Source organism: Lagopus muta, chromosome 2, assembly GCF_023343835.1.
Source record: "Lagopus muta isolate bLagMut1 chromosome 2, bLagMut1 primary, whole genome shotgun sequence".
NCBI classification, from domain to species: domain Eukaryota; kingdom Metazoa; phylum Chordata; class Aves; order Galliformes; family Phasianidae; genus Lagopus; species Lagopus muta.
Window position 1 is genome coordinate 14,308,362 of NC_064434.1, and position 24,520 is coordinate 14,332,881.

The window sequence follows — 24,520 nt, forward strand, 5'->3', positions numbered from 1 at the left end:
TGTTCTGGAGACCTCCCTATCCCCCACAGATTCACAGCTACAACAAAAGCAGCAGCAAACATCCATGGTGCTCCCTGAGGAAGGCCAGCCCTTGTACTTCCTCTCTGCAACACCGGTGTCTCCAATTGCACAAGGAGTGGCAAGGCAAGAGCAGACAGATGGACATTTCTTCTGATTCTCCAGCCCATGCCTCCAGTCTTGGGCATTTTGGTGCAGCAGTACTTTGTTTTGGAAAAGGAAAGGAGACCCAGCTAAGGATGACCCTGCCAAACAATAGCGCACTGCCCTGGGCTTTGGAGTGACTCCAAGGAGGGTGGGGACTGCAAGGAAGCAGACAAAAGCGTCTGCAGAATTTGGATAGAGATCAACGTGGAGGAAGTGCTTCCTATATCCTACAGCCCACAGCTTTAAATAGCACTGCTCCAATGCGCTGCTGAACACCAAAAGGGTTGCCATTGAAAGAAATGGCAGGGCCCCAGCACCACTCTTCCTTGGCGCTCTCCAGAAGCCCCCAGATGTGATGCTGGGCACCCTGCTCTGGGTGCCCCTGCTGGAGCAGGGCTGGGCCTGATGGACCCAAGATTCCTCCAACCTCAACCCCTCTGTGACCCTGTGATTTACTCATTTTAAATGCAATTACTCAGTTGCTGCACTTCTTTCCTGCCATATTCTCTACCTTGAGCATTAGTTCTTGTGAAGAAAGCCTTGCTTGCTGTTTTTCAACACACTCAGTGTACTGGAGGAGCACAGTCTGCCTGCAAGCCCAGTACAGGAAAATGTGCGCTGCGGCTAAGTTGTTTAAATCTACATCTCAGGAGTTTGCAGTGGGCTGGATGATTTAATAATGGAAAATGAGGGAGACTAGGAAGGAAACCACAGGTTTGGAAAACAGCAGGCTAGAGACATTAAGATGCAATGTGGGGAAAATATATTCCAAATCATACTCAAGAAACAAAACCAAAGACATAGGCAGGTCAGAAAGAGCAGAACTGCGCACACATGCTCTCTGGTAAGGAATGGCACTACTTTGAAATGCTATTGAACAAACAAACTTCAGCTTCCTGGAGGAAAAAATTAGTTCATGAATGGCTCTGCACAAAGCAATTACCCACTGGCTTGGAACAGACGTCTGTGGTTTCAACCTGCCGAGATAGCCATCGAAACTGCACTTGTTCCAAAACTGAGAGAGATTAAGAGATCAGCTCCTCCTTTCTTTTACAAAGGAGTGAAGGAGCCCAAACTATTTGTCATAGCAATTATCTGCCAGGTTCTGGGTTCAATGGACAACAAAATGTGCTCGGTAAACGTACATTTGCTATAAAGCTGCCAGCTTATCTCTAGTAATTCATATTAAGGCAATACTGTGAGCACTCAGCTGAGAAGCAGCTGTGTTCTGCTGAAGTCAGACAAAGCACAGCAAGGAACAGCCCATGGCAATGCCAAATTCATGGCTAGAGTGAATGACATGAAGGTGCCTGAGTGCCAATGGGTTCCACACAGTGCTATGTGTGATCCTGCAATACAGTGTTTTAATAGTCCTATGGGCGATCTGCCCCTATTACAAACACAGAGGATCTCAGAGAGCATCACTCCCACACCACTGTTCCCTGCGTGTCCTTCCTGACTGGCTTCCCATCCCCTCCCAGACATCTTTTTTCCTTTCTCTGTGCCTCTGGCCACCAGGACCACCCACACCATCTTGGACCAGGCCCTTGCCCCTACTTGCACAGTGACACTGCGTTCCCTTATCTGTGCTGGGAACCCATCCAAGAAGGGGATTTGGCTTTTCCAGGGCTGCTTTGGGTCAATCTGTGCTTGGCTGTACCAAGGCTGCTCCCCGTGCTCACGATGGAGCATCCTCTCCCCTCCTTATAGATAAGGGTGCATTAATGCAGTGGCACAGAGCTCCCCTGAATCCTGTGCCATTTCTCTGACCTCCACCTTAGGGTTAATCATCTTGAAACCACATCCTGACTTTCTTTTATGTTAATGACAAATGGCAACTCTGTGGCATCAGATATTTGCTCCTGCACTCCCAGATGCATCTACACCGATAACAAGTGAGGTCAAATGGAAGAGATGAGAAGCTCAGTGGAAAAACAACGTAAGAAAGAAATGTTCCAGTTTGCTTCTGGAACATCTCCACCAGCACAGCCATCTCCTCTGCAGGGCATGTAGGGAGTTGTCAGTCTCTGCTCCAAGTGATCAGGAGGGACACGTCTGCCACCCACCCCACTCAGGCGGGGAATAGTGCTGCATTTGTTTCATAAAAAAAACACCCACTCAGCCTTGTACAAAAGCAAACAAACAAATCTAACCACAGCCTTAACGATGGGAGACCACAATCGCTCTCTGTTTGCTGTGGAATTGGATACGTGTACTGGAAAACATTTTCAGCAAGTGCAGCTTCTTGCATCCACGTATTTGTACTCTATATGCCATCCAGCTGTTGCTTTGATTTTTCCTTCTGAAGGGAGTCTGAGATCTGGCCCAGCAGAGGAACAGCTGTAAAAACCTGAGAGGCCATTAGGCAGAATGGTTCGCTTAGAAAATTAAAATTGGTCTTTACCAGAGCAGCAAAAGAGACAAAGATTGTTGGAAATACACTACTGAGCACTGCTAGCAGGCTGCAGTGTGACCAGAGCTGCTGTCACAGCTCAGCGGGTTCTCACACCCTTAGACATGCATGGAGCTTGCACTCAGGAAAAGAGCAGACAGCCAAAATGTGCCCTCTGCTGCTTCTCCCCGTGGCTGAGTTGTGGTAGCAAAGGCACACACCCTCCTCAAAAGCAACAAAAGCAACCTCACTTCACACCCTCTGCAGGAGTACCCTCAGGTCCAATTGTTCACCAAAAACCCAGCAGCACTACCTGCATGTGGGCACCACACTTGGGCCAGGAGAAGCTAGAGGCCAACAGAGTGGCTCAGCTCCAGCAGTGCTGCCTCCTGAACCAAACTTTGAAAACCCACACGTTTGGGCGTGCTGCTTTGTAAAATGCATACGTAGAAATAGCCCACGGTGTGGTGAGGTGCTGAGCGCTCGCTGCCATCACTTGGCTACAGGCTGCCTCCAAATCCATCCTGGCAGGTACAGGGAAGGAGCCAGGGATGAAGAGAGGCTGCCTGATAAATGGCAACAGATAGCACAGCTGAATGCAATATCCACTTCCCCTGCTTCAAGAGGCTGTGGACTTCTTTCCTACCATTGCCTCTCAGCTCACAATGTACAGTTATGCTCACCCAGACTAACAATACCAGATGGTCGTGTCTTAAACTCAAAGAACGCTTATCTCTCTCCGGATACTGGAATTCTGCTTACCTTCATCAAGCAGCGGTGTCAAAACCTTTTCATGCACAGTATAAATAGCAGCTACGAATCATCACAGCCTCTGGCATCCAGCAAGTACAGATTTTGGCACCTGATGTCACAGAAATGAGCTAAAGCACAATACAGCAGCCCATGGAGAGAGCTGGCGCATGGGCACAGACCATGGTCCTTATGTATGAGACAGAAGCAGGCTGACAGGGCTGTGGGCGCTCCAACCCTGGAGACGCTCAAGGCCAGGTTGGGTGGGCCCTGGGCATCTCAGTGATTGTTAAGTTTGCCTTCAACCTAAGCCATTCTGTGACAGGGCAAAGCTGCAGCTTCATGCCTAGAAACTCCACTTCCACACTTTATTTAGTTTTATTTAACAAATTCAAAGCATAAGTGCCAAATTTTAGGCTCAGTCACAACTCTCCCACTAAACAAATTGGCTACTCAGATCATTAGTGCACTTGAGGATAACTGTGCATCCTCTTGTTTACACTCTGCTAATCTCTACATTTCTCAGCCTGATAATAACACCAAAAAAATCCACTTTCAGTTTCTGTCAGGAGAAAGCTTCAAGAATTCAAATGCTCCAGGGACCTTTTTTTTTTTTTTAAATTAGAAATACTATTCTCAATATACTACTGATTTTAGGCAACCAAACAGATCTGCAAAATTAAACATGCCATAATATAAACCTGCTGCTTCTGCCTGGCACCACTCCTTCCTTCCCTACGAAGCAGTGGCTTTACTGGGGAAGTTCATCGAAGCAGAGAGGCCAAGTGATGCAATAGGGCTAAAGACACGTCAAGGAGAGCAGGGAAGGTAATGCCTAAGTCAGTTATGTAAGCGGGGAAGCGTGGGGTGAAGGAACGGGAGGACACTGCGGGACAGACGGCAGCGAGCCTCCAAAAGCTGATAAAGAGCTTTGGCAGGAACCAGCCGCCCCACCACAGTGGGCCCCCAAACAGCGCTGATGCTTTCACTGAGATCTGTTTTCTAACGCTGATTTATTTTTGTTTGCTTAGTTTGCTGCTGAAGTGCCTACGGACAATGATGCTATTAAGCTCTTATTATAGCATGAGATTAGTCTGGGTTTCAGTTTCTGCTGAGCCAGCTCATTTCCTTCTACATTCATATACCGGAACAGATGCTACAACACAAATGGGCAGTCATCATAACAGCATAAAAAAAAAAGACTTTTCATATAGCAGGAGTTAAAATTATTCTTTTTCACAGCTTTAGCCAGGACAGTTCAATAGCCTGTTCCTCAGACTAATTACAGGGCATTTAAGAGGCACAGAGCTATTACGTAGCCTTTTCTTTAATAACGAAAAGAGCAACACACCCCAAAATATCAGGACAACAACTGACTAACAAGAGGACTGGTCCAACTGGCTGGATAAAAGCCTCCAGAGAAACCAAATGTGAAAACTACTTTGTTCTCCTCCTGTCATGCAAGTGCCTCACGTGAATGTAGCACTGGCTTTGTACACCAGATTGGACTGCAATTAGTCACACAAGTTCAGCGTGAGTTAAAATCACTGGATACCCTAAGAGCATCCCTATGCTGCAACTGGTTCTTTCCAAACAGGAAAAAAGAGATTTAGGTTAGATATAAGGAAAAAGTCTTAGTTTAAACTGAGGGTGGTGAGGCACTGGAACAGGTTGCCCAGTGATGTGTTTGATGCCCCGTCCCTGGAGACTTTCATGGCCATGCTGGATCAGGCCCTGGACAACCTGATCTAGCTGTGGTGTCCCTGTTCATCGCAGGGGATTTGGACTAGATGGCCCTCAGAGGTCCCTTCCAACTCTAAGAATTCTATGATTCTATGAATAACTCACCTTCCATAAAAACCCACCTCAGGACTGCAATTCCAACCAAATTCAAGTGTCCAAGCCATCCCAATGTCCCCAACCAAGTCACCAAGGGACCATCTCCCCATGTGCTGGTGCCCAGCCTGGGGTATCCCCAGCATGGGTAGATGCACCCCTGTGAAGCACAGGGCTGGGCAGCACACAAAGCCACACTCTCTTGAACTTTCGAGGGGGAAACAAGATGGAAAGACTTCAGAACCATTCATAAAAATGAGATGGTGGATCTCTGAACAAAGCCACCTCACTGTCTTGTTCAGCACAAAGTGCTGCAGAATGCAACGGACAGTGGGGATGCCTATAGGAGGCAGACAGCCCACAAAGAACCAGCAAGCTGTGAAGTAGAAAAGCGCCACCTAAACATACAGATGATATATACACCAGTAGAAACTGAGTTAGGATGAGAAATGCTGATTAAGCTTAGAAGGGGTTTCAGAGCAATCTTTCTAAATCACTGGCTGTTGGATTTGAGAGAAGCAAGGCAGAGCAACGCATGGAGAAAACTCTCATTTAGCTCCCTGGTCTGAGAATGTTATTGGCATCTGCGTGCCCACTACAAGTCCAACGGAGGCTGCAGTTTGATTTTTGGTTTATTCTATGTACCTCTGATCTCCTTGCTGTTGCTCTGCTCCTGACCTGTTTGACCCCAGCACAGCTCAGGAGGATGCCTGCTGTCCTGCTCACTCCTCCCGTCTGTCCCCAGGCTGGCATAGCAGCCCTACGGCCCCATGGCTTGAGCTGCCCTGGCTGCTGGAAGTGCATCAGGAAGTGCAGGCTTGTGGGGAGCTTATTTTTAGATCCTTCTTTTTTTTTTTTTTAAAAGCACAAAGCCAAACGTGCACACACAAGCCACTCGTTCACTCTCACCCTGTTCATGCTTTGTGTTCTTCCTATAGTCAGAAATTGGAAGAAACCATAACATCGCTTCTGCCTACATCACCTGACATAGAATGTCCACCTCTATCCTGGCAAAAACAGGAGCTTCTTGAAACACAGTGCTACGTCTCCAATGAGGAGCTGCAGAGAGCACTGCAGGCTGTGGTGCTGTGGAAACTAGCACCTGGCTTCCACCTGGCAAAAGGCACAGGGCAAGCCCCCCCCAGGGGCCCCAGGCTTTCATCTCAGAGGCACAGGCTGAAGGTTCCTAGAGCGGTCAAGGCCTTTACTGTCAGCTGTATCTCAGAGCCAGGGGAATGGGTCACACACCCACCATGGGAACTGCTGGTACACTGCTGAGCTTCCCTCTAAGGTAAAATAAAAGCAAACATTTGAAACGACAGAATATCCCAAGTTGGCAGGGACCCTCAAGGATCACTGAGTCCAATCTCCATCTGCACACAGCACCACCCAAAATCCAAACCCTGTGTCTGAGAGCAGTGTCCAAACACTCCTTGAACTCCAGCTCTCACTGCCCTGGGCAGCCATGTTCCATGCTCACTGCCTTCTGGTGCAGACCCTTTCCCTAATCCCACCTGACCCTCCCCTGAAACATAAATCTGAACTACGTGACACTGAAAGAAGGCATCAGAATCATTTCTAGTATCTCACTACTGATTTTTACCTCTGGGACAGGGGATACACAGTAGCTATGCCATTGTATGAGCACTCAGAGAAGGACTGGGCACCTTCACGTACTCCAAATGGTCATCAGACTCACAGGCTTTGCTTCCAGAGCCTCAACAATAATAACTTGTCAAATTATGTATATTTAAGAATACAAAATTAATGGGTACCACTACTTATTAGTATAAACTTATATCTAAGAGCATAAAAAGGTAGAAGCTAAGACAGGACACCTCAGCCGATGAGTGGTGCTCCACACTAGGACAAAAAATAGACCTAGCACAGCCTTGCAGGTACCTTTAGTAATTCAAGAATCTTTTGTTATAACTGGCAAATATTCCTGTACATTTTAAGCAGCAGAGGTGACTTGTGAATATCTTCTCCCAGCCCAAATCAACAAACCTGTGGTAAAAGCCAAGCTGGTAGACTTGCAGAAAGGCTCTAGGGCAGCAGATGACATTAGCTAATGAACACTCTTTGCTTTATTCCAGACCAACCCTATTGGCCCTCTGAGCCAGCTGGGTTTTCCAAGCAGGTCAGTGCTCCATGGTACCCAGAAGGAAATGGATCAGCTGTGCACAGCTGTGCCCCCCAGCCAACAGATAGAGACACGAGCAGCACAGTCTTCTGCCTCAAACCTCCTCACCCCACATGATGTTGGAAGCATGTTCTGAATGCACCACCATGGAGAGCAAAGTTCTTCAGAACTGCAACATGTCTTCTTTCCAAAGGTTTTCTTGCAAGTTATATATAAAAATGAAAAACAACCAACCGAAAAACTTTGTACAGTAATTAGAAGCAAACTAAGAGGACACTGACTATAGCTGCCCACGGCATTTGCTGTACTGGAGATGGAATGACTTAAAACAAATATCATGGCAAGGCTTCAGGTGTCATTAGTCACCTTGCAGGTATTTTATCGGCTTCTGCACAGTGCCTGTGCAGCACCCTCTGGAAATGCAGCACAGCATGCACTGCCAAGGTCAGCCAAGAAGCCAGATACCACCTTGCTTAAAAACGGAAATGATTTGATCTGTGGCAATAAAAAGGCATACTTTCTGGAAGCTCCATGATGTGCCCCTGTGCTTCCTGTTCCTTGAATGCCCATGCATTTAAGAGTCTTGGCACTCACACATCAAGCTCTTTCCTTTCCCACCTTCAGTGAAACCTACAGACTACTCCAGCAGCAGCTTAATGGACTGTGTTTATTGCTGCATCCTTCACTTTATAGGTCAACATATACCAGAAAGCTAGCAATTCTCAGCTAATCAGATTTCAATGCAGACTGACAAATGGCTCCCAATAAGAATATAAAAAAAGCCATAAAATAAACAATCCCTGTAATCATGTAGCTCAATGTAATGCAATAAGCGTGCAGAAAGCTCACACACTTTACCAACGCATCTGTTTGCACTCTGTGGCAGCATCCTGGGGCTGGTGGTGCAGAGGGGGACCCCCGCCTGGGCACGAAGTGTCTGCCCACATAGTAGTACTGCTGGTCACTACTGTTTGTGCTCAAGGAACAATGTGATATCTTAAAACACAATCACTAGCAGCAGTTCTTTGACATACCATTAGTGCGCTTGTACAATGCCAAAGTCTGAGCTGAAAGCCAACTGAAATGATGCTTACAAAGGTCTTTGCTCCACTGCTGGATAAAACCAGGCTGGCAACTGCTATGAGGCAAGTCCTTTCTATCTACTCAGCCAGCTGTCCCACCCCATAACCACAAACTGACATCAGAGACAGGATGCTTAAATTGGTCTTCCCGTGAAAAGCAAGCAAATCTTTCTACCCTCCTCTGCAGCTCTGCTCTATTTGGTCCTTCCAAATGCAAGTCCTACACACACAACCACATCTTACCCTAAGACAACTACTACGTAGGGACATAATAGAATACTCATCAATGGAGGTCAAGAGGCGATTGGACTGAGTCTTAGATAAGTTCATTTAGGCTCTTTACCCAGGAAAGATCAGATCTGACGAACTTTCAAGGTTGTTCCAAACCTGGGTTGTTCTTAGTCCTGTGTTTCAGAAAGCTCTCTCATAACAGAGAAGAGCTTGAGAAATTTAAGTAAATCACTCCCACACATCCCACCTCTCCTCCAGCGGAGCACTGTTGGCTGTAGGCACTTCACACCCCAAGAGCCAAACCATTGGCTCACCAGGAAGCAAGTGAGCCAGGAGAAGAGAGATGCTGAACAAAGGCAGGCAGAACATCCACACAGGCCCTCAAGTGGCTTTAAAGGATGGCCTTTAAAGGACTTCCAGCTGAACAGCAGTGTTTCTGGAGGTCTGGCACCTGAGCTGCTGCACAGGTAAAGGGGATGGCAAACCTGCCAAGGTCTCAGATTAGGAGTGAAAGAAAAACCCGTGTACACAATACTCTTACTGCAGCTATAAATAGCCCTCTCTGAACCTAAGTTTTATACACTGTACTGACACTCCTGACTTAATAGGATTTGCTGGGTAGCCTGAACCAGTTCTGGCTGCACGGGGCAGCTTGGCCAAGCGGTGTGGCGGCGTTTTCACAAGTTGTGTGCAGAGAAAGCAGAGAGAGCAGGGCACAAACTTGTTTTTGGTGTTGCATTCAGGCTAAACCAGGAGAAGATCCTGAGAAACTCCTGAAGGGTCATAAGGAGGTGTGCATGTGCAGCATGATGGGGAGAAAAAAACTTCCAGGCAGCAGTTTCAAAATAATGAGCTTATCCTATGGCTAGGTCACAGATACTCCTGTTTCTGTGACAAATGCTACTTCTTTCTCCTTTCTACTCATTCTAGAGTAAGGAAAACAATGCTCCAATAAAATATGCTTTATAGAATCCTTCATATAATTTCAAATATTCGATTGCTTCTCTGCACTGGCTCATTATGTCATCTCACTGCCTGTAAGTAAACAAAACCAATTCTCTCTAATGAGTCAGTACCTTATCCAAACAGTCCAAGATAAGGATCTAAACCACTCCTACATTGCTTGTATTCCTAACAAATAAATCCCTCCCTGCTTGGGTTACTGCCTGTTAACCTGAGTACTGGGAACCAAATAAATAATCTTTTAAATAATCTTTTATTGTACCACATCCACCACATTGCCTTTGTCTCAGGGTGTTTCACAGTTGCTAGCGGTGCTGAGAAGCTGGCCCAGGTCCTGCTTTGACCCTTTGATTGCCGGTCCCGAGGGTGAGCTGTGGTGCCAAGCCTGTGCCCACCTGTGCAGGACCAGGTAGGGCAACTGCAGACTGCTACATGCTGCAGGCTGCTGACCCAGTCTGCTCAGGATGTGCTCACAAGCAAGCTTGTTGCTCCAGACATGTGGCACCTGCAAGGCTCAGGGATGCCGTCTCTGTGTGCAGCACTCCTGGGCTTTTTTGGGGATGAGGTTTGGCTACTGGAAGCACTGGGAATTTATAACACAGAAAAAGAAAGAATAAAGCTGACCTCAAGCTGCTTCAATACACTCACTCTGAAACCAAAGTAGCAAAGACGTGACGCATCATTTTTTCCTACCGCAATCTCAACTGTTATGGAAAATGCATTAGCAAAGAAAGGGCCCAGCTCACGAGCTAACCTCACCTGCCTGCTCTGCATCTGCTTCTTCAGCATGCACTGCACGCCTCGGAAATCATATACTCAGTGTTCGCATGGATATCCAGGAACCCTGGGCAGAAGTGACTGTAAAGAGGCATGTAGTTTAAAATTTCATTAAAGAAACGGCTATAATACAATCACAAATCACTCGATTCACTGGAGGCTGGAGGCTGAACGTTGCTAAGGAAAGTTATGAGCCTTCCCCTGCAAATAAACTTATCTACCTGCAACAGCCGTTTTACAATGTTTTTATTTAGCACATGTACGAGCTCAGTCAGGTGATCCTTGAAGAGTTTAAAACAAAGAACATAGCAAAATGTAAAAGGCCTCAACAAACCAAGCAAAATGCTGCTAAGAGGCTCTTCCGGCTACACCTCATGCCCAGCTTTCTTCTCAGGAGCCTTTCTGCAGGAGATGGAAAGGCAATCTGCTCCCCAAGAGCTGAGCAGGATGGATGACGGATTGGCGGCTTGCACTGCAAAATCAATTTGCTTCATTCTGTACAAGTGCTAATTTGGCTCGGGGGGGGGGGGGGGGGGGAAAGAAAAAAGAAGCAGAATGGGAAGCAAGGAAAACGCTTGAATGTTAGATTAGGCCAACTCCTCAGCTAGAAAATCTAGATTAAATTAAGCATTCCTGCGAATTTGTAATAGAGGAACAAATGGCTCCCATCTAGAAGCTCAGCAAATTAACTTGGATTCTGGTTAAGAAGACAGCAGCAGAGCCTGCTTCCAGAAATGTAAATATGCAGTGTGCATTTGCAATCCAATCGCAGGCTAAAAATGTAAAGCAACTAAGAGCAGAAATCTGATTTGGAGTCTACCCTCTTGATGGAAAATAAAACAAGAACTCACTGTAGACACAGCAATCTGGACTCATTCCTCCTGCTCAGAGAGATGCTGCGAGATGAGTGTGCAGCAAGGAATCCTTCAGCTGCTTTGGACTGCAGCTCCTGCTGGGGCTGGCTTTCCTCCCTTGCGTCCTGCTTCTCCATCTCCTTTTCCATCTCATGTCTCTAGCCATACTATTTTCAGTTCTCTGTTTTCACTTTCACCACTATATTTAGTCCTTGTTGTTAGAGTATTTGAGCTCCTCATTGCTTGAGGTGTTTCCTTTTGGTTTTCTGGTAAGATATGAAGTGTCCTCAGTGTGCAGAGAACTCACCCAGGGGCTCAAGAACAAAGCTAAATTTGGCTCAGAACAGGACAGCCCCTGTGCCAGCAGGGGGGAGCAGCCCAAGGAGATGAAGCGGAGAAAGCAGGAGCCTGTTTTAGATGCTCCCTGGAGGTGCCCACATCCCTCTGGGCTACAGGGAGCCTGTGGAGACCAGGCTGAGCCTCCTCACACCATCCCCAGGAGCCTGCTTTCAACCCCACAAAAGGAAGGAAAAGCCATTACAAGTTAATGTCATCCATATGGTTCAAGAACTGATACTGCAAGGGAAGTTTTAGGATGTTCTGCCCCCAGAAAGCGTGCATGGAAAAAGGATGTTTCTCAGTGGAGGAGGTACGGCCGTCTGTGATCACAGCAGGCACGGCTGAGATTTTTAAACTAAAGGAAAAAAAAAACCCTCTAGAGAGAGGATAATCAGGAAAATCAGTTAATTCCCACATCTGGTTTTAATAAACAGACGGGGAGATTGGTAAATGTGGACAAAAAAGCACATAGTGTCATCTAAACTCTGGAGAACAAAGAGCACATTAACATCAACAGCGGCAGTCAGATAGGATGGTGGATAATTAGGCAGATGATGAGTAAGAAACAAGAGCAGGCATTAACATACTGATACTGGGAGCCAGGGCAATACAGCAGAAGAGCCAGCAATGGAAAAGCCAGGAAGCAGAAGTGGACGTTAGAGGAGAAGCAGCCCAGGAGAGGGGAGCAGGAGAGACGTGAAAGCCCCACAGTGCTCATGTGAGACTGCACAGCAGAACACAAGGCCCACAGGGAGATAAAGGTGCCAGCAGGGGTCACATACTGGGGAACTGCAACTGTCCCAAATGTTAAAGCAAAGAACATAATGTTAAGAACTGACCACAGGTATTCTTGGAAGCAGCAGGCAGTGGGTTTAGCCCTCCAGCTGCTGAAGTAGAACAGGGTGATGCTAATTCAGACACTGTAAGTAGCTGCAAGTGCTCACAGAAAGTAACTCACACAAGCATGGAGCAATGGGTTAAGTAAGCAAAAGGAAACCTTGACTGGAAACACTGTCATTAACATTTTCAATTTTAATAAGCTTAGAGGAGTCCAAGGAACTTAGTAGGGAAGTAAGCTGGGTAGAATTGTAAGGAGCTTCACGTGTTCTTACAGTAAAGATGAAAATGTGAAAAGAAAAGAAACAAGCTGGTATCCCAAGCAAAGTAGGGGAGACTAGCTGGGAACAATTCTCAATCTGACTAACTAAATACTCACCAAAACAGGGATACTTGAGACTCATCAGATTGCCTACGAGGAACACAAAGGAACGCAGCAAAGACAGCTGTGTCCCGGAGGCCAGGAAGCCAAGGGGTAAAGAGAAATTGCCAAAGTCAAGCTGAATTAGATCACTCCAATGAAAATAAAGAGCAAAGACCAAAATGTTCTTCAGCGATACAAATAAAAAAAAAAGAAGCAAACTTGGCTGATACTTCTAAAACTGAAAGCACCAGAAGAGAGATGCTGTCGCTGCATCAGGATGGCTAACAGCAGGTGGAAAGAAAAAACCCACAAAGCTGACAAAAAAAACCCCAAACCTTTATAACAGCCTGTAAGTTCACCCTGAAAGTGGGGCAGTTTCCTACCAGGGAGGGAAGTGAGGCACCTCCCAACACAGCAAGCACCCAAAGAGGACCCCCTTGGCTTCTGGATTGGAAGTCTACCCTGCCCCCCGCAGCAGCAGTGAGCTGACTGTGCCACCAGCATGGCTACTAAAAGCTGCTCTTCCAGCAGTGCTGACCACCACCCGCTCACAGAGCAACTGACACAACAGGTTGTTGAAAGAGTCTCTTGATGCAAGGAGAAAAACCTATCTTAAAAAATAAGATTAAATGAGATTAATTGCCACCTGCGGCTTCATCCCTCGGCACCCACAGACAGGATTGCTATTGGTGCTCTCCTCAGCGCCTTCACATCCCGTCTCTGACCTCGGCAGTGCATCCCCTGCCTGATCCCTTTGGCAGGAGCTGCAGAGGCTCCCACACCTGGCAGCCCAGAGGAGGTGTTTATTTCTGGCTGCCACTAATCCGATCTCTTCGCGGACAGGCACAAAAGGCAGACCAAACCCAGCCTAGCTGTTGTGGAGTAAGAGCAGTCTGGCTCACGTTTACTTACCCAAATTTGGTAGCAAATAGGCTAAGACTACAAACAAGCTTTGCCCCGAATAACCCTAATGTCACACAGGTGTCTGCCTGGAGCTCATTTCCCCAACTTTGGAACCTGAGCAGAAGCCAATTGCATCATTGATTAACACTGTCAGGACTCCTTTCCTCTGCCACACGCAATCAAGAGAAAGGCGACTCATTTACCTGAGAGAGCTGCCTCTTCTTGGGATTAAACCAAAAACCACAGCATGAAATGGATGTAAAACCTCCAGCACTGAAGCATCACCATCAGAGCACAGGGCTGCCTTCAGGGAAACAGAAAATATCCCTAACAAAGAGCTGTAGTTCTGCCACAGAGCAGCACCAACTTCTTTGCAACAAGTGCTGCACCAAGACAGTGCTCAACCACACCACTGGCACTGACCACGTGGCTGCAGGTCATTGGGAGTCACAGCCTGCACAACAGCACTGCTCCCACCACACAAACCTATTCTTGTCCAGCTTACCAGGAAAACAAGATGGGTGTTGCTGGAAGAATAGCAACCAGAATAACTTGAAGAAAGGGTAAGAAGCTATATGAGTAACTGGGTGACTTATGCCCAGCTCCTCTGCTGCTCATCACCTCCCAGCCAGCTCGACTGGGTGTAGGCTGAATGTATCACTGCTATTCCAAGTAATGAAAAACAGCTTAACCTTCAACCTGCCAAATGCTCGGGGGACATCTCCAACAGAATGACAATTAAAACCAGAGCTAGCACATATGCAAGTCTCTAGCGTGAGCAGACATGAGGCTTTTCTGAGTCAGTTGTTCTGATGCAATGCAATAAGTAGCGCTGTGACTTGGAGCTGCAAAAATGTTAAAAACGTACAAGTTTCCAAAATGCCTAAGAAACCAAACTGAAGCCTTTTCTGCAGCCTTACAGTTAGTTCTGCCTTGCCTTCTGTCTCACAAATCATTGCACTGCAGAGCGTTTAGCCACCTTCCTACATCCAGCTGTGCCCATCACCAAGCACTGGGCAGTGCTCTCCGCTGGAGACCTGCTGAGGGCAAAGTCAAGATGTAAGCAGCTATCCTGTTCTAAGGGCTATTCCAGGCTGTACAGAGATGACTGACGAGGATCTTCACATGTTCTGCACGATACCAGCAGCTAACAATGAAGAGCACTTGTGACCTCCCATCAACAAAGGCTCTTGGCATCTTTATTGACTCAGATGAAACATGTATCTAAGTGCACAAATAAATCCATCCGACCCCATGATAATTGAAGCACATGCCCAAAATAAAATAGGAGATTGAATGTTCTTCTGGCTCGGGGCATACTTCATACCCCTTTCATTATATGCTTTCTAGTGCAAAAAAGCATGATGCTGAAGAAAAGTGTACTGGAAGAGAACCAGGCTACAAACCATGATTTGTTTCACTGACAGTGTTTTATCTTTGCATCACACTTGCAGGGAAAGAACAGCAGCAAAAAGGCTCAAAATTTATTTCAAAGACACTCATGCACTGGCTGCCTGCTGGCAGATTAATCATTTATTGCCCACTTAGCATAAATGTAATTGTTTTGGAATTCATTCAGACTGCAAAATTATAAGAGGGCATAGTGATTCGAGTCAAATCTGACTCTTTGTTTTACATCTGCTACAGAAAGAACCAACTCTGAGGGGAAAAAAAGGCTCATAGATGAAAGTTGATCGACCGCCCAGATGCAACTCCAGCCCAACCCCTTCAGATCTCTCCAAGAGATGCCATTTACAGAAACCACTTCTAATGAGGAAATCTTCAGGCAACGGAGGCAAACCCGAGAGCAACCAGCATCAATCTTTATAGATTATGAATGACCGCTTGCTCTTTTGCTTCAGTAATTGTGTTTCCCCTTATAACTCCAGTCTCTGTGCTCCACTTTCTTCCACAAACTCCCACTGTTGGGCTGTGGTAGCCAATGCTGGGTTACAGAGCAGTCACCATGTGAAAGGCACTTCATCTTCCCTTCAGCTCACCCTGCCAGGGCCAGTTTGAAGTTTAGCAGCTCCTAATACCCTAACACCCTTCAACATGGAGAGACACCTCCTTCTTACCTTCCAGGTGGTATTTGCCAGGAGTTCTATTGTGAAGGAGCATTTAACATAGAAAAGAAAAACTGAGGATGCTGCTCCAAATAGTGAACAGTACGCTTTTAATAAGGGCAACAAGACGAAGAAAATCACTTTTCTTCAAAATAAATAGATGGACGGATAGATAGGCAGACAGACAAAAGCTAATCCTCCCAAGTGGTCCTGAGAAACCTATCTCATCGGAAGTAATTCCAGAGAAGCCTCCCTTGGAAGCTGAGCATCTGTGCCTGCAGCACCTGGGGTACCGACATGGGTTGCTGCCTTCGCATAGAGCATCTCATAACCCTGTGTTATAGGAAGGGCGTTAAAAGCTTAACCACATGGGGGAAGGGAGGACAGCTGCCCATTTCTGTGATGAGAGAAGTGATGCTAAAAAAAACAGAGTGCAGAAAGCCACAGTGCTTCAAAGAATTCTCCAAACTGAGCTGCAGCTAAGCTTGCACACACAGATCTGCATCTCACGGACAGGAGACAGTGACAGCAGAGGAATGAAGTAAACAGCCATTTGCCAAACACAACTTTCCAAAACAGTCAGAAAATGGTAGCTTTGGTGGGGTGAAGCAATGGGTTCAACAGACATTCTCATAGCATCACGTTTGCATTTAGGGACGATAAATGAAAAAAAAAAGTCAGCCTTGCAGATGGCCGGTCTCCTCACCCTGACTCAGGGCCAGGCACATCCCATCTCTGCAGCAGCACAGCCTGCAGAAGCATTAGCAGTAATTAAGAAAAGCCAACTGCAGCGAAATGCTCGGCTGCTGTAAGAGAAACGTGCGCCGCTTGGGTAGAGATCCTTTGCTCTGTTTTCCACTTCTGATAGGCCGACATGGCACATCCCTTACACACCACTCCTAGGGTGTCCCCTGGTCATTCCTCCACCTTGACCGATGTCACCAAACCCCAGGCAGGACCCTGAGCAGCACTTATCCCAGCGGCTATCCAGGAGCCCACTAAGGACATCACCTGTGGCTGGCTGCTGTGCAGATGTGTGCTCTTCCAAACTGCCAAACAACTTTCCAAAGTGCAATTTGCTGTCAACTCACAAAAAAGCATGAATTGGAGAACAGCTGATCTGCACTGGTTTTCCTTAAGCAGCAACGGGATGTACATTGAGCAGTTTTTTGGGGAGAGGTAGGACAAAAAATTGGTTGCTTTGTGCCCTTTCTCTCTGGGTCCCATATATAGCTCCAAGCCCACTTGTGCAGCTCGCTGTAAGATTAGTTGGCTCGGCCAGGCAGACAAGGGTAGACCCTTAAGACGTTTAAGTGATTTGGGGCAGGATGATCATCTGTCTCCTCCCTGACCACAGTTAACTGTTCCACATCCCTCATCATGCTGGGGAGGACGGCTCAGGGCAGCAAGTGAGACTGAGCACCTGGGTCTGCAGGAATGGGCTCCCTGCAGCATGATGAGCACCGTCCCTCCTCCCTCAGCATCCAGGGCTTTGAATCAATGCTCTTATAATGCAGACATGTGCTTCTCCCTTTTGCTTATTCCACCCAGAGTTCAGTGGTGCAAACAGAAGGGAAATTAGGCAACAAAGCCCGGTGGTGGGCTAATAAATCATATCGCAGACCTGCACTCAGCTGGTTGCAAAGAACATGACAAACCTAAAATAGCCTGCAAATTTCTAAAATTAAATGGTTCTTGGTGTTAGAAAGGTCAGCCATCTGCTCAAATGTTCATGTTCTTGTTAATTTAACCTTTCTTCTTCCACTCTCCTCTCCTGACTCCTCAGAAAGGAGAAAATATCGCCTAAGTCACAGCAGTTATCTCTCTTCTTCCAGAAAGCTCTACGCACAGAAAACACATTTTTGGCTAGGGCAGACCACAAAGCAAGAGTCAGAACCAAAGTGGTGGAAAGAAGCACTATGTCAAAACCTACAGAGAGCCTGGACTGCATGTGGCATTCAGGAGACAACTCGCACGGCGCTGAAATCTGCACCCAGTGTCTCAGGGTACTTCTTGTCCCTCCCTCCCAACCTCTACTCAGTCTTGCAGGGCTCCTAGAGAAACCTAACATCCCATGTTAAATGGTCATCTTCCAGCATGGAGAGCTTCCAAGTAAAATACAGCTGGTCTCTGTGGATTTCATATATGTATCTAATGGAATTGTTTCCTTAAAGTTATATATATAAATATGCATATTTGTAAATATATATATATGTATGTTTGTATGTTTAAAAATATAAGCATCTGGAGTTTCTCAGCAACAAGCAAGAAAGGCCAGCCCAAGGCTGAGCCTGGGTTCACAAGGAGATGCAGAAATTTCAGTGGGCTTCTAGCTGTATAGGATATGAAGAGATATGAAGAACCAGATTCTGCTCTGCATACTCTCACAGTCAGAGTTATTCTCCCTTCTCCTCTATTCCATGCAATAGAAGGAAAAAAAACAACAAAAAGATGACAAGTTCTGATCAAGCTGAAGAACAAAGGGTGAAGGGATATGGAGCCCAAACATGTTATTTCCAGGAAGAGGCCAAGGCTGGGTAGGGGAAAGGAAAAGTTGTGAAAGCAGATGGCTGATAAAGAGTCTGCCTTCTGCAACCACCAAACACTCCTCCAACGCCTCTTGAAGGAACTGGCCAATGTGCTTCATTTGGTAGGGAGCACTCCTCCATTGGGACCCTCTGGTGCAAAGGAGAAAGCAATACCTGCATCCTAACACCTCCTGCTTTAGGCTGGGAATGATGGCTTCAGAGCAGACAGGGCGACACGCTGCTTTATTGTGTATCATTCTGAAGCAGCAGGAGCTGAAATGAGATTTTGATGGAGATATTTGGATAAAATTCTGTGTAGTGGAGGCATTGTACAGAATTACCTACTGGGTTAAACACGGCTGAGTTTGGATAGAGAAAACACGCCCACACTGGCTTGAAAATCCAGCCAGGAACAGGTGTGAACACTTGGTATCGCAGGTGGCTTAATTTGGGGGAATGATGAGGAATGCATTATCCAGAATTGTTGCCATTCATCATTTTCTAACACCTCCAGCTTAAAAACTAGCAAAAGCTTAGCAGCCTGACCTCTGGGAAGAATGTAAAGCACTGCTACAGCACCAAAACCAAAATATTTTCCTGTTTTTAAAAGTCAACAGGACCCGCATAATTTGAAGAACAGTGGCCTAAGGGAATTGGTTTCACTGCAAAACTGTTTTTGGGCATCTGCCATTAGTTTAAAAGCCCATTTTTGCTTAATGACTGCAGTTTCACATCCTACCAATGCCATGCATTACAACTGTCATCCCATAACCTCAGATTTATGAAAGCATCCCGCAGCATCATTGTACTCAGGAGTCTGCTGACATTCCCATTATTAAAACAATTCTTACAGGTCTTCACTTGCATTTAGACCTAATAAGCCCTGGATCCTGCTTGGATGTGGAGGAACAGGCAGTACCACAGAGGAGGACCTATCCCTGCTTGCACCATGCCATGCAGTGCCCTGGGCTGCAGGCAGAGCCATCATCACCCCAAGCACCTTACAGAGCATGGGAGGCTGAAGGGAAGGAAGCTTGAGATGCGATGAGAAATAAAAGTCAAATTGACCTGTGATTAGCTAAAAACAGAACGATTCCCTCATCATCACGTGAAGGATGAAGAACATGATAAAGACAACTGTCTTACTAAGTTAGGGTGCAGAAAAAGCATTTGGCTGGAAGTGAGTGCAACCACAGAGCTTGGAGCAGTCTGGAAATCGTTGAAGAAGCAGACAGCCTGGAAAAATGAAAAATCAAACTCTTTTCCTTTGAGATCCTGCCTATGGCTCAAGAGGACAATCTGCAGTCATTTTCCAGGTACTCCACAAAATTCAACAGTTAGTACCTGCCAGCTCTGGAACATCTTCTGTACACGCTATCATCCCTCAGTCCTCAATTCAGTTGTCATTTTACAGGTAAATTCATCTCCCACTCTCCTTATAGTGGGGAAGAGGGACTATTCAATCCTCTTATACAACATTCTGAGTGAGGAGCGGAGTTTATCAAATATATCTGGTCCATCTTCAAACAAAAACAACTAGAACACAAACCCAAGCAAAACAAAAGGAAAAAGCTCTTTTCCTCGGATTCAAAATACTTAGAAAACACACAAACTCAGTGAAGATACCCGCAGTGCATTCCGAAAACAATCCATTGGAGCTGCTGCATGCTGAAGTTTCTATTTTCATACTCTTGCATTAACATAGCCATTGTACTCCTTATTAGAGTTAAAATATTTCATCATAATTCAGAAAGAAGATATTTTAACTTACAAGGAGACCTAAAAACAAACTGCCTTCATGACTCAAGTATAAATGATGATATATAATTACCTATTCTATGGGTAAGTATAGGTAGCAGCAGTACACAACAGACAATGAAAGATGATGGATGCAGATTAATACATGCCTTAATGCTGCTGCTTCATGAAATAATGGTAGTCCCAAATGCCAAACACAGGCTAAAAGTAAAATAAGTAAAACAAGTTGGGGGATGTTCTTCTTTTAAAGGGATAATTACATTAGGTAGGTCAAAACTTCAAGATGGGAGGGTCTTCAAAAAATCTTTCAATCAGTGTTGAGAAATGTCTTCCTGCCTTCATGCCTAGCTGTTCTTAAATCCAGTATGTACCCCAAGTCAAAATTATTCACTTTATTTTATTACAGCCAATCTGGTAGCTTACATTCACCAACCCTACATGCCACAGAACAGGTCAGATTTTACCAGCTGGTTCCGATACTTGCCTCAACAGCTCACCATTAGCAGGAACAGAGCCGAAAGGCTTTGGAAGAAGGGCTCCAACAGAAAACTTTCAGCATCCTCATGACCTACAGCTGTCAAACACACCTTCCAACAGGCACACTGCACTGCCCAGTCAGCACTACGAAACACTACAGCCACAGTGACCATCATTTTAGAAATGTGTGAAGTAACAGTTATGTAGTTATTGAAAGGACAGGCATTTCTGTATATGACTAACGAGGAAGATGTAAATGTTCTCCTTCTTTGAAGAAGAAAGCTTGAAGGGGGCAGAAATACTTGCACATGGCACTAGGGCACAAAGGGACGTGGCTCAGTGATGGCACTCAGTAGGTCAGGTTGACGGTTGGATTTGATCTTGAAACGCTTTTCCAACCCAGATGGTTCTGTTTTTTTAATGTCCTGAATCCCTCTGCATACCTATATGGTTACATCCTTTCAGAGTTGGAGACAACAGTGCCAGCTCACAGTAGCTTTTCCCAGTGTTTGCCTGCTGTGCTCTTAACCAGAAATGAAGAAACTAATTTTGATCAACTCCAGAGTGTGAATATTTGTTCCAGTTCAGAAAAACCAGGCCTTGCTTCTTATTGCTTTCTCCTTTCAATAAAGGCCAAACACAGCAAAACACAGGAAAACAGAGCAGCTCTGCAGTGGTTTGGGTGCTGTCTGCCTGACCAGCGGGAACCCAGCTGGACGGATGTGCTGCCTGTAGATAGCACTGACTGCACCCTCAGGCTAACCTCAACCATAGGACATGCCTTTCTCTTGGCTTTATCAGGGCAAAAGCTGCAGCAGGATGATAAACGGAGATGCCAAATTTCAGTGTGTTTTACAGATGGGGCAGAGCTGGCCCCAAAGCCAGCAAGGCAAAGGGATGAGGGCAGCACAAGAATGGCACCCACAAGAAGTAATTGCTGGAATTGGTTGGTCAACCATGAGAGCACGGATCCTATTCTACCACCTGTCCTTCCTACATCAGACACCTCCTCCCTGAGAAGAACAAAGTGGCCAGGTCTGAATGGATAGCTCCTTTCCAATCTCAGCAAGCAAGGCTTCTCCCAGCAAGGGCTACATGCCAACATGCTGTCGTATTTTATTCCAAGCTTGGACAACATGATTGAGGTCACAAGAAAATTAAAGAATTAATGATGCACTTTAAAGAAAGAAATGTAGAAAAGGAAAAAAAAAAAAAAAAAAAGATGTGCTGAGCTCATGACTAATCTTTGCAGCTCTTGGTATGGGCAGGATTTGCACAGCCATGTTGATTTTTTATAAAAATAGTAAATCGTATTATCCCCATGCTGCAAGACCAAAGATTCGCAATGATACCTTAATACAGATTAAATAAAAATAGCACTACCTGAGTCAATCTGAGGATGATAATGCTTTGTAATCCTGCACTATTAGAGGATGAACGTTTGTATAGCAGTGAATCAACATGAGATACTTGCATGAGGAGATGCTCCTTTTCCCTTGCTGAACAGTGACATTTATACGAAGTGAAGAAGGTGAGGGGTGGTTGTAGGAGGCACAGCACACAGAGAGGAAGACAGAGCTATTAAGGGGTAACTCTATAATAACATGTATATAACATGCATAAAATAATAATGCCACTTTTTAAGGCTGCGCCCCACTATCCTCCAGTTCTGAAATCCTGGCTAACTCATTAAGCCTGCTTTTAATTTTTTTCCCTGTTGCTGTAAAGAATCAAGTAAAATCTTTAAATTTTCAAAGTTCTTGCAAACTGGGCAATCAGGAAGCCTGTGAGAGCTCAGAATCTTCTGATTCATTCATAAAAACAAAAACAGATGAATAGCAGTGCTGCACATTCATTGTTGTTGTTTTTTTCCTCCTTAATATCCTTGAATGAGCAAACCGTACACATTAGAAGCAATACAACACAGAAATGCCTCAACAGTGGAAATGCTAATAAGATCCATTTATAACAGAACCTACAAGAACAGAAAGTTTCAAATATCACTTTTTAAGGCTGGTTGCAGGAAGAGGAGAAAAACGTAAGCTTTGATTGGTGACACATTTTAAGCCATAATAAATTCTTCTCAATTATGTTGTTACATAAGCGACTCACACAAAGGTACTTCACTTGCTATTGTGCTCCCCATTTGTGCTTTTTTAAGACAAGTTTTCCAATTCACTGCACATTTGTTCTTCCCTGCTGCAATATATCACTGCGTATCGCAGACATCTGGCCCTCACAGCCTGCTGCAGAAGGTTTTATCAAACTGTGGGGAAAGGTAAGAGAATAAGGTAACGCCAGTGAAAGGTATCCCTTTCCCCAGCAGGAGAAGCCAGGGGGCTTTCCAGGGCAGTAGCACAGAGGATGTCCATAAATGAGGGATAATAGCCTCAATTCCCCCTAGCCTCCTTGACTTCCTCCTCCTTCTCTTCCCAGGTGAAGGAGGAAGTCCCTGTGCTGGAGATCTTGCACACCAACAGCACAGGGATCACCCCAGCCCTGATCTATATGACAGGAGTATTGCCCAAAATACCCAAGTACCAATTGCAAGAGCACTCAGATTTCCATGACAAGATGCAGGCAGTCCCCAGGCATCTCCACAAGCCCAATTTCCAATGCCCTGTGAGATCTCCATTCAAGGGGTGCCACCTTCCCCCAGAAATAAAGCTTGCACAGGTTTCAGCTCAATTTCCAGATTGAAAATCACAGAATGAAATAATCATTTGAGTTGGAAGGAAACCTTACAGACCATCTAGTCAAACTCCCCTGCAATGAACAGGGATACCTACAGCTCCATCAGGTTGCTCAGAGCACCGTCCAGCCTGACCTTGGGTGTTTCTATGGATGGGGCATCCACCACCTCTCTGGAAAACCTATGCCAGTGCCTCATAAAATGTTTCTCTAAGCTATTTGAATAGGACAGATCTTTGGTGGCAAAAACTCAATTCTCTACTTTAAGATTGAAGTCTTGATGTCCTCACAGGTGCTGATCTTGATGTCCCATCCTGGACTATTGCTCACAGCCCCATTTCAGCCATAGAGTCCCATGCCCATGCAAATGACAGGCAGTTTTATCTGTTCCTCACCCCATTCCACATCCCACCTTCCCTCTCCTGCACATATCTTTGTTTTCCATTTGCTGCCACCCTGAAGAAAAGCATATAGCTCTAGCCACTGAATTCATGCCCCAGATGGAGAAGACCCCCATGCAGAAGACACCCAATGTCACCGCTGGGGTACCGCTATCCAGCTGGCACCCAGGATACACAGCCTCCTAGCAGAACCACCAGAGCTCCAATTTGGCTGTCTTGCACAGAGTGGCCCCAGTTCAACATGCTCCCAACACATGCAGTCCCTGGCTGGGACAGTGCCTGTGCCCAGAGCTGCTTATCTGCTTACAGGCAGCACTGCAGCTAAAGAGCTTGCTCCATCAGAGCCTGCAGTACCCCATCAGGAGAGCACTGAAGCACATGCTCCAACACCCCATCCTGGCTGAGGCCACTACACTCAAGCACCCAGCTGAAGATGAAGCTCCCAACACCCACCTCAGTGGCTACTGTGTGCACTCTCCAGACCAAGAGTACTCACTGCGAGTGAGATCCAAGCTACTGCCAGGCACTTTCATGTTTGTCATGGTGCTCCCCTTGCTCTGAAGCCACCCCCACACCACAGACCACATGTTGTATTTTGAAAGTTGCCCAGTGGTCGCAGCACTTCAAGCCTATCTGTCTGCCCATCTCTCACCACATGCCATAAGCTTCCAAACAGAAACTGCTGCATGTCCTAGAATTACCTTAATATTGCCACGGACCATTTAAATTCCCGAATCAGAATAAATAACATATCTGAACTTTAAAGGCAAAGAGAAGCACAGACCATAACAGCAGCAAAACTGTAATGCACAAACACCCCAAAGCTTCAAATTCTGTTTTATAAAAGTCCACGTTTCACGAAGACCACAGGGCTTTCATGCTTTTGAGAGCACTATCCAAAGGGATAATGCAGGAGAAAAAACAGTAATTATGCTAGGTCTATTTTGGAGTATTAGCAAGTTT

General features: G+C 45.9%; 2 protein-coding genes across 5 annotated transcripts in view; both read right to left on the bottom strand.

Moving 5' to 3' along the window:
• Positions 1 to 24,520, bottom strand: part of HPCAL1 (hippocalcin like 1) — a 51,972-nt gene that overhangs the window by 11,891 nt on the left and 15,561 nt on the right. The window lies entirely within an intron of this gene.
• GRHL1 (grainyhead like transcription factor 1) overlaps positions 18,978 to 24,520 on the bottom strand; it is a 290,338-nt gene continuing 284,795 nt past the window's right edge. The window contains exon 17 of the transcript XR_007375442.1: positions 18,978 to 18,987. The gene's annotated coding sequence lies outside the window, so the exon portion shown is untranslated. The remainder of the gene's footprint in view (positions 18,988 to 24,520) is intronic.